Source organism: Lithobates pipiens, unplaced genomic scaffold (assembly GCF_037356315.1).
Source record: "Lithobates pipiens isolate NorthernLeopardFrog02 unplaced genomic scaffold, aLitPip1_a1.2 Scaffold_8, whole genome shotgun sequence".
Lineage (NCBI taxonomy): Eukaryota > Metazoa > Chordata > Amphibia > Anura > Ranidae > Lithobates > Lithobates pipiens.
The window spans coordinates 568,853,299-568,867,072 of record NW_027507903.1 but is presented as its reverse complement, the minus strand read 5'-3'; the positions used below and the strand labels follow the sequence as shown (position 1 = coordinate 568,867,072).

The window sequence follows — 13,774 nt, the reverse complement described above, 5'->3', positions numbered from 1 at the left end:
GTCAGAGAATGGTTTGCAGAAGATTGGCACATAGATATTTGCCAATGCAAATGTGCAGAAGAGCGAGAACGGCCGAGAAACTTCATGTGCTAGTACGCATGTGCGTACGCCAAAGCGCACACAATGCGTGACAATTTCAGGTGCCCAGTGGCCTATTTAAAGCTAGCAGCATAAGCCATTAGTTGCTGGATGATCTTCAGCTTCCCCTGTGAGTTCCTGTGATCCTGATATTATTCATGTGTGAAAATTCATGTGCCAGTGCGCATATACGTACGCCAAAGCGGGTGCATGAGCCATTAGTTGCTGGATGAACTTCAGCTTGCCCTGTGAGTTCCTGTGTTCCTGATAGTATTTCATTTCCTGTCCTGACCCGGCTTGACCTGTCTTGTCTGCATCCCTGGCTTTGACCCTTGGTACTTTGACAACAAGGGAATGATTGGAGGTTACAATGGAAAAACAGCTTTGAGGTTTCAGCACTAGCAGTGTGTGGGTCGTTAAAAGGACTTGCATATCCCATACCGGGAGTGGAACCCGGGCCGCCTGGGTGAAAACCAGGAATCCTAACCGCTAGACCATATGGGAAAACTAGCTGCCTTGTTTTGAGAAAAATAGAGAAAACCAAAGGGAAAAAAAGATGTGCCACCGCCATCAGCTTCCAAGTATGGTGGCCAGCTATGACACACATATCACTTTCGCTAATTGGCCTCGTTAGCGCAGCAGGTAGCGCGTCAGTCTCATAATCTGAAGGTCATGAGTTCGATCCTCACACGGGGCACTACTCTCTAACCATTTTGTGAGCCTTGGGGTCCTTAATCTATGAAAAACACTACTCTTCATCCCTTAGGTCTTGTAGGAAACCATATGGATGGAACATTGACCAGAAGATCAAGCTTTCAGTGCTCTTTTGCCTTCCACCATATTCCACCCAGCTAAAATCTTTAGCTCTGCATCCAACAGACCTTGCAAGATACAATGTCTACTCATCCTGGAACAACAGAGGCATTTTCCATCTATGTGACATGCTTCCCTTAGTTTCATCACACAGAAAGAACAAAGCACCGAGGAATTCAAAAGGGCTTTTTCAAAGGTGTGGAAAAAAAAGATGATGTCTCTGTCAGAGAATGGTTTGCAGAAGATTGGCACATAGATATTTGCCAATGCAAATGTGCAGAAGAGCGAGAATGGCCGAGAAACTTCATGTGCTAGTACGCATGTGCGTACGCCAAAGCGCACACAATGCGTGACAATTTCTGGTGCCCAGTGGCCTATTTAAAGCTAGCAGCATAAGCCATTAGTTGCTGGATGATCTTCAGCTTCCCCTGTGAGTTCCTGTGATCCTGATATTATTCATGTGTGAAAATTCATGTGCCAGTGCGCATATACGTACGCCAAAGCGGGTGCATGAGCCATTAGTTGCTGGATGAACTTCAGCTTGCCCTGTGAGTTCCTGTGTTCCTGATAGTATTTCATTTCCTGTCCTGACCCGGCTTGACCTGTCTTGTCTGCATCCCTGGCTTTGACCCTTGGTACTTTGACAACAAGGGAATGATTGGAGGTTACAATGGAAAAACAGCTTTGAGGTTTCAGCACTAGGAGTGTGCGGGTCGTTAAAAGGACTTGCATTTCCCATACCGGGAGTCGAACCCGGGCCGCCTGGGTGAAAACCAGGAATCCTAACCGCTAGACCATATGGGAAAACTAGCTGCCTTATTTTGAGAAAAATAGAGAAAACCAAAGGGAAAAAAAGATGTGCCACCGCCATCAGCTTCCAAGTATGGTGGCCAGCTATGACATACATATCACTTTCACTAATTGGCCTCGTTAGCGCAGCAGGTAGCGCGTCAGTCTCATAATCTGAAGGTCGTGAGTTCGATCCTCACACGGGGCACTACTCTCTAACCATTTTGTGAGCCTTGGGGTCCTTAATCTATGAAAAACACTACTCTTCATCCCTTAGGTCTTGTAGGAAACCATATGGATGGAACATTGACCGGAAGATCAAGCTTTCAGTGCTCTTTTGCCTTCCACCATATTCCACCCAGCTAAAATCTTTAGCTCTGCATCCAACAGACCTTGCAAGATACAATGTCTACTCATCCTGGAACAACAGAGGCATTTTCCATCTATGTGACATGCTTCCCTTAGTTTCATCACACAGAAAGAACAAAGCACCGAGGAATTCAAAAGGGCTTTTTCAAAGGTGTGGAAAAAAAAGATGATGTCTCTGTCAGAGAATGGTTTGCAGAAGATTGGCACATAGATATTTGCCAATGCAAATGTGCAGAAGAGCGAGAACGGCCGAGAAACTTCATGTGCTAGTACGCATGTGCGTACGCCAAAGCGCACACAATGCGTGACAATTTCTGGTGCCCAGTGGCCTATTTAAAGCTAGCAGCATAAGCCATTAGTTTCTGGATGATCTTCAGCTTCCCCTGTGAGTTCCTGTGATCCTGATATTATTCATGTGTGAAAATTCATGTGCCAGTGCGCATATACGTACGCCAAAGCGCGTGCATGAGCCATTAGTTGCTGGATGAACTTCAGCTTGCCCTGTGAGTTCCTGTGTTCCTGATAGTATTTCATTTCCTGTCCTGACCCGGCTTGACCTGTCTTGTCTGCATCCCTGGCTTTGACCCTTGGTACTTTGACAACAAGGGAATGATTGGAGGTTACAATGGAAAAACAGCTTTGAGGTTTCAGCACTAGGAGTGTGCGGGTCGTTAAAAGGACTTGCATTTCCCATACCGGGAGTCGAACCCAGGCCGCCTGGGTGAAAACCAGGAATCCTAACCGCTAGACCATATGGGAAAACTAACTGCCTTGTTTTGAGAAAAATAGAGAAAACCAAAGGGAAAAAAAGATGTGCCACCGCCATCAGCTTCCAAGTATGGTGGCCAGCTATGACACACATATCAATTTCACTAATTGGCCTCGTTAGCGCAGCAGGTAGCGCGTCAGTCTCATAATCTGAAGGTCGTGAGTTCGATCCTCACACGGGGCACTATTCTCTAACCATTTTGTGAGCCTTGGGGTCCTTAATCTATGAAAAACACTACTCTTCATTAGTGATGGACGAACTTCCGACGGGACGTTTCGCGAACGCGAAACGCGAACGGACACAAACGTTCGCGAAAACGACCGTTCGCCGCGGGCTCCATTGACTTCAATGGGAGGCGAATTTCGCAAACCTTTAGGTCGAATTTGCGGCCACGGGGTAATTATTAGGGGGTAGCACGTAGTCCCACCACCTGGACAATAGCATAATACATGTATGAGGTGAATTTGGGATCGATAACTACAAGCATTTTTTTTTTATTTGGGAAATTGTTCTGACAATTCAGGACTATGGAGCTAATGAAGGCAATGGAGGAGAGGGAAGGTCAGGGACCAGGGTAGGCAAACAAGAGGGTGCAGGAGATACAGAGCACTGACAGCAGCACCGTAATACAGAGCACTGACATCAGCACCGTGACATACAGCGCTGACAGCAGCTCCGTGACATACAGCGCTGACAGCAGCTCCGTGACATACAGCGCTGACAGCAGCTCCGTGACATACAGCGCTGACAGCAGCACCGTGACATACAGCGCTGACAGCAGCTCCGTGACATACAGCGCTGACAGCAGCTCCGTGACATACAGCGCTGACAGCAGCTCCGTGACATACAGCGCTGACAGCAGCTCCGTGACATACAGCGCTGACAGCAGCTCCGTGACATACAGCGCTGACAGCAGCTCCGTGACATACAGCGCTGACAGCAGCTCCGTGACATACAGCGCTGACAGCAGCTCCGTGACATACAGCGCTGACAGCAGCTCCGTGACATACAGCGCTGACAGCAGCACCGTAAGCAGCCCCAGGAGGAAGTCAGCACAGCACAGGGATGGTGTGATCCCCTCATAATAAGAACCCCCAGGAGGAAGTCAGCACAGCACAGGGATGGTGGGAGCCCCTCATAATAAGAACACCCAGGAGGAAGTCAGCACAGCACAGGGATGGTGGGAACCCCTCATAATAAGCAGCCCCAGTAGAAATATGACACCGCTCAACCTCTTCAAAGAGGAGGGTAGGGGCATATAGTACGGTGTGCTTTTTTGGGTCAGGGAAGTGAGCCAAATGAATTAAGAAGGTCTGTGTGCTTGATTCCAAAAATTGTTTATAGACATATACATGGTCTACTGATCACATGTGTTGAATTCCTCCGAGATCCATGCCTCATTCATTTTTAGAAATGTGAGGTAGTTAACACTGTGGTGAGCTAGGCGAGTACGCTTATCGGTCACAATCCCCCCTGCTGCGCTGAACGTCCTTTCGGACAGGACACTGGATGAGGGGCAAGCCAACAGTTCGATTGCAAATTGGGCAAGCTCTGGCCAGAGGTCAAGCCTGCCCACCCAGTAGTCTAGGGGTTCATCACTCCTCAGAGCGTCCACATCGGCCGTTAACCCAATGTAGTCGGACACCTGACGGTCTAGGCGTTCCCTGATGCTGGATCCGGATGACACCTGTCGATGGGTCGGCTGAAAGAATGACCTCATATCCGAAGTCACCAACACATCTTCAAACCGGCCTCTTCTTGCAGGCGCTGTTGGATTGGTACCCGCAAATCCTTCTCTGGGAGTGGGAATTGCTCCTCTGCCAGCGCACGCAAAAGCAGAATGCAGCATTTCTCGAAGCAAGGCCTGGAAGTGCTGCATTCTGACAGCCCTCTGCGACGGCGGTAACATTTCCGCCATTTTGTGTTTGTACCGGGGGTCTAAGTACGTTGCCACCCAGTACTGGTCCTTGACCCTCATGCTTTTTATACGGGGGTCCCTATTAAAACACTGGAGCATGAAGGCCCCCATTTGCACTAAAGTGGAAGCGGTGTGGTGGCCTGGCTCCTGCTCATCATCCAGGATAATGTCGTCCTCTTCATTCTCCTCTCCCCATCCTCGCACAACAGGGATCCCAGAAAGGTTTAAAGCATGCTCTTCTTGCTCCTGCTCATCCGCCCCGGCACCATCCTCCTCTGACTCCTCATCAGACTCCTGTTGTTGACTTGTCTCAGATAGAGTAGCCCCCCCTGGGAATTCATCCAGCATTGCGACTTCCTCATCTTCCCGCTCCTGCTCCTCCACAGCCTGATCAATGACACGACGCAATGCACGCTCCAGAAAGAAGGCATAAGGTACCATGTCACTGATGGCGCCATGGCTGCGACTGACCAGTTTGGTGATCTCCTCAAATGGCCGCAGAAGTCTGCATGTGTCGCGCATGAGCAGCCACTGGCGCGGTGAAAAAAAACCCAGCTCCCCAGAACCGTTTCTTTCGCAGAGTTCATACAGGTAGACGTTAACTGCACGTTTCTGCTGGAGCAGCCTATCAAGCATATAGAAGGTTGAGTTCCATCGCGTCGGGCAATCGCAAATAAGACGTCTGACCGGCAGATGGTGTCGCCGCTGAATGTCAGCAAGGCGAGCCATGGCCGTGTAAGATCTTCTGAAATGGGCCGAGATTTTCCTTGCCTGCCGCAAGATGTCCTGGACCCCAGGGTATTTGACAAGGAATCGCTGCACGACCAAGTTTAAGACGTGTGCCATGCACGGCACGTGCGTGATTTTGCCCTGTTTCAATGCGCTAAGCAGATTGGCACCGTTGTCACACACCACTTTACCAACTGTCAAATTGAGCGGTGTTAGCCACTCATCTGCCTGTGAACGCAAAGCTGAAAGGAGTGCCGGGCCAGTGTGGCTCTTTGCTTCCAGGCACAACAGACGCAGCACGGCATGGCAACGTCTCACCTGGCATGTGGAATAGGTTCTGGGGAGCTTGGGCGGTGCAGTGGAAGAGACGCTAGCAGCGGAAAAGGAGGAGGCAGCTGAGGAGGAGAGGGAGGAGGATGGAGTAGGAGGAGGAGAAGAAGAGTCAGGCCTGCATGCAATCCGTGGCGGTAAAACCAAATCTACACGGGTGCCACGGGTTACATGCTTGACGGCCGTCAGAAGGTTCACCCAGTGGGCAGTAAAACTGATATACCTTCCCTGCCCGTGTTTGCTAGACCACGTGTCTGTGGTCAGATGTATCTTGGCACCGACACTGTGTGCCAGAGATACATTCACTTGCCGCTGAACATGGCCATATAGCTCTGGGATGCCCTTCTCTGAGAAATACTTCCTTCCTGGGACCTTCCATTGTGGTGTTCCAATGGCCACAAATTTGCGAAAGGCCTCCGAGTCCACCAGTTTATATGGCAGTAGTTGGCGGGCTATGAGTTCTGACAAGCCAGCCGCCAACCGTTGGGCAAGAGGGTTATCCGGCGTCATCATTTTTTTACGCTCAAACATTAGGCCCACGGAAGCCTGCCTTTTTGCAGAAAAATGTGAGCTTGGCGTGATGGAAGGTGGAGTGGAGGACAATTGTGAGGAGAGAGGAGAAGGAGAAGTAGAAGACGAGGCTGGACGGTGAGAGCCTGCAGTGTGGCTTTGTGTGTTCCGTTGCTCCCACTGGGCTCGGTGATGGCTGCTCATGTGCCTTCTTAAGGCGGTCGTCCCTAGGTGAGTATTGGGCTTACCGCGACTAACGCGTTGACTGCAAAGATTGCAGATGGCAACGCTATTGTCAGCAGCGGACACGTTAAAAAAAGCCCACACTGCGGAGCCATGTGCCGGTGTCCTGGGAGCGCCAGATGTGACCGTACATGGTCGATGACTCGCTCCTGATACATTTGCAGTCTGCTTTGTCCCTGCTGTGCAATGTAAGTCATTGCTGCTTCTCCTCCCTATCTGCTGGTCCATATCTCCCTCTGAACTCCCCTCCTCTTCCTCTCTTGTGGGCACCCACGTGACATCACTAGACACGTCATCATCAACGTCACCTTCCCCACCGCTATAAGTAGAGTAGGCAGCAACACCGGGGACCAACCTCCTCCTTGGGCTGATCTGGGTACTGGCGTCAGACTGCTGAGTAGCGCTTGTTGCTACCTCCTCTTCCTGATCCAATACCAAGAGTGGCTGCGCATCAGAAATGTCCTCTTGATATGGATCGGAAAATAATTCCAGTGACTCAAGCGGAAGGTATGTGGTGGTGGTGGTGGTGGTCGTGTTGTTGGTGGTAGTGTCTTTGGGGGTGCACATAGCAGAGAGTGAAGAAGAGGGTGCAGATCGAGAGGATGAGGAGGGTGCAGAAGAGTAAGGCTGAGCGAGCCACTCAACCAAGTCTGGTGCATCCTTTAAAGTAATTGAACGCACCTTCTGCAACTTCCCACTTTGGCTCAAGCCTGTTGCTCCTGCCCTACCCCTACCACCCCTGCGGAAGGGCCTGCCTCTTCCTCTGCATGTCATTTTTTAAATGACCCTGTGACAAAACTCTTAGTCCCTATACCGCTGAAGGACTGCTGCAGTATAGGTGAGCGGTCAGCAGTGGTGCACGTCAACCCTATCTATTGTGGACCTATAGCGGTCCTTACAGAACAGCAGACTGTACCGCACTCAAGCCTATGTACCGTAGCACCCTATACCAAGTTACCAGTCCTTATAAGAACTTTTGTGGACCAAGCAGGTTGTGTATTAGTGTTTAGCAGACTGTACGTCAGTCCCTATACCGCTGAAGGACTGCTGCAGTATAGGGCAGCGGTCAGCAGTGGTGCACGTCAACCCTATCTATTGTGGACCGATAGCGGTCCTTACAGAACAGCAGACTGTACCGCACTCAAGCCTATGTACCGTAGCACCCTATACCAAGTTACCAGTCCTTATAAGAACTTTTGTGGACCAAGCAGGTTGTGTATTAGTGTTTAGCAGACTGTACGTCAGTCCCTATACCGCTGAAGGACTGCTGCAGTATAGGGCAGCGGTCAGCAGTGGTGCACGTCAACCCTATCTATTGTGGACCGATAGCGGTCCTTACAGAACAGCAGACTGTATCGCACTCAAGCCTATGTACCGTAGCACCCTATACCAAGTTACCAGTCCTTATAAGAACTTTTGTGGACCAAGCAGGTTGTGTATTAGTGTTTAGCAGACTGTACGTCAGTCCCTATACCGCTGAAGGACTGCTGCAGTATAGGGCAGCGGTCAGCAGTGGTGCACGTCAACCCTATCTATTGTGGACCGATAGCGGTCCTTACAGAACAGCAGACTGTACCGCACTCAAGCCTATGTACCGTAGCACCCTATACCAAGTTACCAGTCCTTATAAGAACTTTTGTGGAACAAGCAGGTTGTGTGTTAGTGATTAGCAGACTGTACGTCAGTCCCTATACCGCTGAAGGACTGCTGCAGTATAGGTGAGCGGTCAGCAGTGGTGCACGTCAACCCTATCTATTGTGGACCGATAGCGGTCCTTACAGAACAGCAGACTGTACCGCACTCAAGCCTATGTACCGTAGCACCCTATACCAAGTTACCAGTCCTTATAAGAACTTTTGTGGACCAAGCAGGTTGTGTATTAGTGTTTAGCAGACTGTACGTCAGTCCCTATACCGCTGAAGGACTGCTGCAGTATAGGGCAGCGGTCAGCAGTGGTGCACGTCAACCCTATCTATTGTGGACCGATAGCGGTCCTTACAGAACAGCAGACTGTACCGCACTCAAGCCTATGTACCGTAGCACCCTATACCAAGTTACCAGTCCTTATAAGAACTTTTGTGGACCAAGCAGGTTGTGTATTAGTGTTTAGCAGACTGTACGTCAGTCCCTATACCGCTGAAGGACTGCTGCAGTATAGGGCAGCGGTCAGCAGTGGTGCACGTCAACCCTATCTATTGTGGACCGATAGCGGTCCTTACAGAACAGCAGACTGTACCGCACTCAAGCCTATGTACCGTAGCACCCTATACCAAGTTACCAGTCCTTATAAGAACTTTTGTGGAACAAGCAGGTTGTGTGTTAGTGATTAGCAGACTGTACGTCAGTCCCTATACCGCTGAAGGACTGCTGCAGTATAGGGCAGCGGTCAGCAGTGGTGCACGTCAACCCTATCTATTGTGGACCGATAGCGGTCCTTACAGAACAGCAGACTGTACCGCACTCAAGCCTATGTACCGTAGCACCCTATACCAAGTTACCAGTCCTTATAAGAACTTTTGTGGAACAAGCAGGTTGTGTGTTAGTGATTAGCAGACTGTACGTCAGTCCCTATACCGCTGAAGGACTGCTGCAGTATAGGTGAGCGGTCAGCAGTGGTGCACGTCAACCCTATCTATTGTGGACCGATAGCGGTCCTTACAGAACAGCAGACTGTACCGCACTCAAGCCTATGTACCGTAGCACCCTATACCAAGTTACCAGTCCTTATAAGAACTTTTGTGGACCAAGCAGGTTGTGTATTAGTGTTTAGCAGACTGTACGTCAGTCCCTATACCGCTGAAGGACTGCTGCAGTATAGGGCAGCGGTCAGCAGTGGTGCACGTCAACCCTATCTATTGTGGACCGATAGCGGTCCTTACAGAACAGCAGACTGTACCGCACTCAAGCCTATGTACCGTAGCACCCTATACCAAGTTACCAGTCCTTATAAGAACTTTTGTGGACCAAGCAGGTTGTGTATTAGTGTTTAGCAGACTGTACGTCAGTCCCTATACCGCTGAAGGACTGCTGCAGTATAGGGCAGCGGTCAGCAGTGGTGCACGTCAACCCTATCTATTGTGGACCGATAGCGGTCCTTACAGAACAGCAGACTGTACCGCACTCAAGCCTATGTACCGTAGCACCCTATACCAAGTTACCAGTCCTTATAAGAACTTTTGTGGAACAAGCAGGTTGTGTGTTAGTGATTAGCAGACTGTACGTCAGTCCCTATACCGCTGAAGGATTGCTGCAGTATAGGGCAGCGGTCAGCAGTGGTGCACGTCAACCCTATCTATTGTGGACCGATAGCGGTCCTTACAGAACAGCAGACTGTACCGCACTCAAGCCTATGTACCGTAGCACCCTATACCAAGTTACCAGTCCTTATAAGAACTTTTGTGGACCAAGCAGGTTGTGTATTAGTGTTTAGCAGACTGTACGTCAGTCCCTATACCGCTGAAGGACTGCTGCAGTATAGGGCAGCGGTCAGCAGTGGTGCACGTCAACCCTATCTATTGTGGACCGATAGCGGTCCTTACAGAACAGCAGACTGTACCGCACTCAAGCCTATGTACCGTAGCACCCTATACCAAGTTACCAGTCCTTATAAGAACTTTTGTGGACCAAGCAGGTTGTGTATTAGTGTTTAGCAGACTGTACGTCAGTCCCTATACCGCTGAAGGACTGCTGCAGTATAGGGCAGCGGTCAGCAGTGGTGCACGTCAACCCTATCTATTGTGGACCGATAGCGGTCCTTACAGAACAGCAGACTGTACCGCACTCAAGCCTATGTACCGTAGCACCCTATACCAAGTTACCAGTCCTTATAAGAACTTTTGTGGAACAAGCAGGTTGTGTGTTAGTGATTAGCAGACTGTACGTCAGTCCCTATACCGCTGAAGGACTGCTGCAGTATAGGGCAGCGGTCAGCAGTGGTGCACGTCAACCCTATCTATTGTGGACCGATAGCGGTCCTTACAGAACAGCAGACTGTACCGCACTCAAGCCTATGTACCGTAGCACCCTATACCAAGTTACCAGTCCTTATAAGAACTTTTGTGGAACAAGTGAGTTGTGAATGTTTAGCAGACTGCAGCAGAAGGGCAGCAGTCAAGTATAATATCCTTTCTATATTTGGAAGAAAGAATATTATACATGTACAAGCCTATTACTGTACCACTGATACCAGTCCTGAAAAGAACCTTTGTGGAACTAATAATAACAGCAAGTCTTTAAAATTACCCTCACTGCCTGACAACACTGCTTCCTTCCTGTCCCTATACAAATTGGCAAAAAAAGAGAACGATTAGTGGTTACTGGAACAGCTCTTTTGTGGACCTTGATAGTAACAGCTAATGATGATGATGATGATGATGATGATGAAAGACTAATCTGGCTGTCCCTGTAGCATACACCGTCCTTTCCCTTTCTCTAAACTAACAAAAGACACTCAGGCTGCTGCAAGAATCAGCAGCACAGCAAACCTATCAACACCTAACACCTATACCAGTCCTGAAAAGAACTTTTGTGTACCAAATAGCTAGTGGTTTATCTCTCCCTACTCCACACAGGAACCTGTCCCTATCGTAACAGAAGAAAGAATGTAAAATGGCCACCGGATCGGGTGTATTTATAGGTTAGGGGGAATGTACAAGTGTCCATGTGCTGTCATGTCTCAATTGGCTGTCCTGTATCACATGATAAACGTGTCACCAAAGGTTAAAGTTCTTGTATACATTAAACACGTAAGTCCGCCGCGGCGAACGACGGAAAAAGGCGTTCGAACGTGCGGACCGCGAATGTCGGAAATTCGCCGCGAAACGACCGCCGGGCGAACCGTTCGGCCATCACTACTCTTCATCCCTTAGGTCTTGTAGGAAACCATATGGATGGAAAATTGACCGGAAGATCAAGCTTTCAGTGTTCTTTTGCCTTCCACCATATTCCACCCAGCTAAAATCTTTAGCTCTGCATCCAACAGACCTTGCAAGATACAATGTCTACTCATCCTGGAACAACAGAGGCATTTTCCATCTATGTGACATGCTTCCCTTAGTTTCATCACACAGAAAGAACAAAGCACAGAGGAATTCAAAAGGGCTTTTTCAAAGGTGTGGAAAAAAAAGATGATGTCTCTGTCAGAGAATGGTTTGCAGAAGATTGGCACATAGATATTTGCCAATGCAAATGTGCAGAAGAGCGAGAACGGCCGAGAAACTTCATGTGCTAGTACGCATGTGCGTACGCCAAAGCGCACACAATGCGTGACAATTTCTGGTGCCCAGTGGCCTATTTAAAGCTAGCAGCATAAGCCATTAGTTGCTGGATGATCTTCAGCTTCCCCTGTGAGTTCCTGTGATCCTGATATTATTCATGTGTGAAAATTCATGTGCCAGTGCGCATATACGTACGCCAAAGCGCGTGCATGAGCCATTAGTTGCTGGATGAACTTCAGCTTGCCCTGTGAGTTCCTGTGTTCCTGATAGTATTTCATTTCCTGTCCTGACCCGGCTTGACCTGTCTTGTCTGCATCCCTGGCTTTGACCCTTGGTACTTTGACAACAAGGGAATGATTGGAGGTTACAATGGAAAAACAGCTTTGAGGTTTCAGCACTAGGAGTGTGCGGGTCGTTAAAAGGACTTGCATTTCCCATACCGGAAGTCGAAACCGGGCCGCCTGGGTGAAAACCAGGAATCCTAACTGCTAGACCATATGGGAAAACTAGCTGCCTTGTTTTGAGAAAAATAGAGAAAACCAAAGGGAAAAAAAGATGTGCCACCGCCATCAGCTTCCAAGTATGGTGGCCAGCTATGACACACATATCGCTTTCACTAATTGGCCTCGTTAGCGCAGCAGGTAGCGCGTCAGTCTCATAATCTGAAGGTTGTGAGTTCGATCCTCACACAGGGCACTACTCTCTAACCATTTTGTGAGCCTTGGGGTCCTTAATCTATGAAAAACACTACTCTTCATCCCTTAGGTCTTGTAGGAAACCATATGGATGGAAAATTGACGGGAAGATCAAGCTTTCAGTGCTCTTTTGCCTTCCACCATATTCAACCCAGCTAAAATCTTTAGCTCTGCATCCAACAGACCTTGCAAGATACAATGTCTACTCATCCTAGAACAACAGAGGCATTTTCCATCTATGTGACATGCTTCCCTTAGTTTCATCACACAGAAAGAACAAAGCACCGAGGAATTCAAAAGGGCTTTTTCAAAGGTGTGGAAAAAAAAGATGATGTCTCTGTCAGAGAATGGTTTGCAGAAGATTGGCACATAGATATTTGCCAATGCAAATGTGCAGAAGAGCGAGAACGGCCGAGAAACTTCATGTGCTAGTACGCATGTGCGTACGCCAAAGCGCACACAATGCGTGACAATTTCTGGTGCCCAGTGGCCTATTTAAAGCTAGCAGCATAAGCCATTAGTTGCTGGATGATCTTCAGCTTCCCCTGTGAGTTCCTGTGATCCTGATATTATTCATGTGTGAAAATTCATGTGCCAGTGCGCATATACGTACGCCAAAGCGCGTGCATGAGCCATTAGTTGCTGGATGAACTTCAGCTTGCCCTGTGAGTTCCTGTGTTCCTGATAGTATTTCATTTCCTGTCCTGACCCGGCTTGACCTGTCTTGTCTGCATCCCTGGCTTTGACCCTTGGTACTTTGACAACAAGGGAATGATTGGAGGTTACAATGGAAAAACAGCTTTGAGGTTTCAGCACTAGGAGTGTGCGGGTCGTTAAAAGGACTTGCATTTCCCATACCGGGAATCGAACCCGGGCCGCCTGGGTGAAAACCAGGAATCCTAACCGCTAGACCATATGGGAAAACTAGCTGCCTTGTTTTGAGAAAAATAGAGAAAACCAAAGGGAAAAAAAGATGTGCCACCGCCATCAGCTTCCAAGTATGGTGGCCAGCTATGACACACATATCACTTTCACTAATTGGCCTCGTTAGCGCAGCAGGTAGCGCGTCAGTCTCATAATCTGAAGGTCGTGAGTTCGATCCTCACACGGGGCACTACTCTCTAACCATTTTGTGAGCCTTGGGGTCCTTAATCTATGAAAAACACTACTCTTCATCCCTTAGGTCTTGTAGGAAACCATATGGATGGAAAATTGACCGCAAGATCAAGCTTTCAGTGCTTTTTGCCTTCCACCATATTCCACCCAGCTAAAATCTTTAGCTCTGCATCCAACAGACCTTGCAAGATACAATGTC

The 13,774-nt window shown here is 48.9% G+C and overlaps 4 non-coding genes across 4 annotated transcripts; 2 read left to right on the top strand and 2 right to left on the bottom strand.

Moving 5' to 3' along the window:
* Nucleotides 1–1,623: 1,623 nt before the first annotated feature.
* On the bottom strand, nucleotides 1,624–1,695 carry TRNAE-UUC (transfer RNA glutamic acid (anticodon UUC)). The gene has a single exon. It is a non-coding gene; the product is annotated as a tRNA-Glu (tRNA).
* A 120-nt stretch (nucleotides 1,696–1,815) lies between these two features.
* On the top strand, nucleotides 1,816–1,888 carry TRNAM-CAU (transfer RNA methionine (anticodon CAU)). Its single transcript has one exon. It is a non-coding gene; the product is annotated as a tRNA-Met (tRNA).
* Nucleotides 1,889–2,928: 1,040 nt separating this feature from the next.
* Nucleotides 2,929–3,001, top strand: TRNAM-CAU (transfer RNA methionine (anticodon CAU)). Its single transcript has one exon. It is a non-coding gene; the product is annotated as a tRNA-Met (tRNA).
* A 10,307-nt stretch (nucleotides 3,002–13,308) lies between these two features.
* TRNAE-UUC (transfer RNA glutamic acid (anticodon UUC)) lies at nucleotides 13,309–13,380 on the bottom strand. Its single transcript has one exon. It is a non-coding gene; the product is annotated as a tRNA-Glu (tRNA).
* Nucleotides 13,381–13,774: the final 394 nt, after the last annotated feature.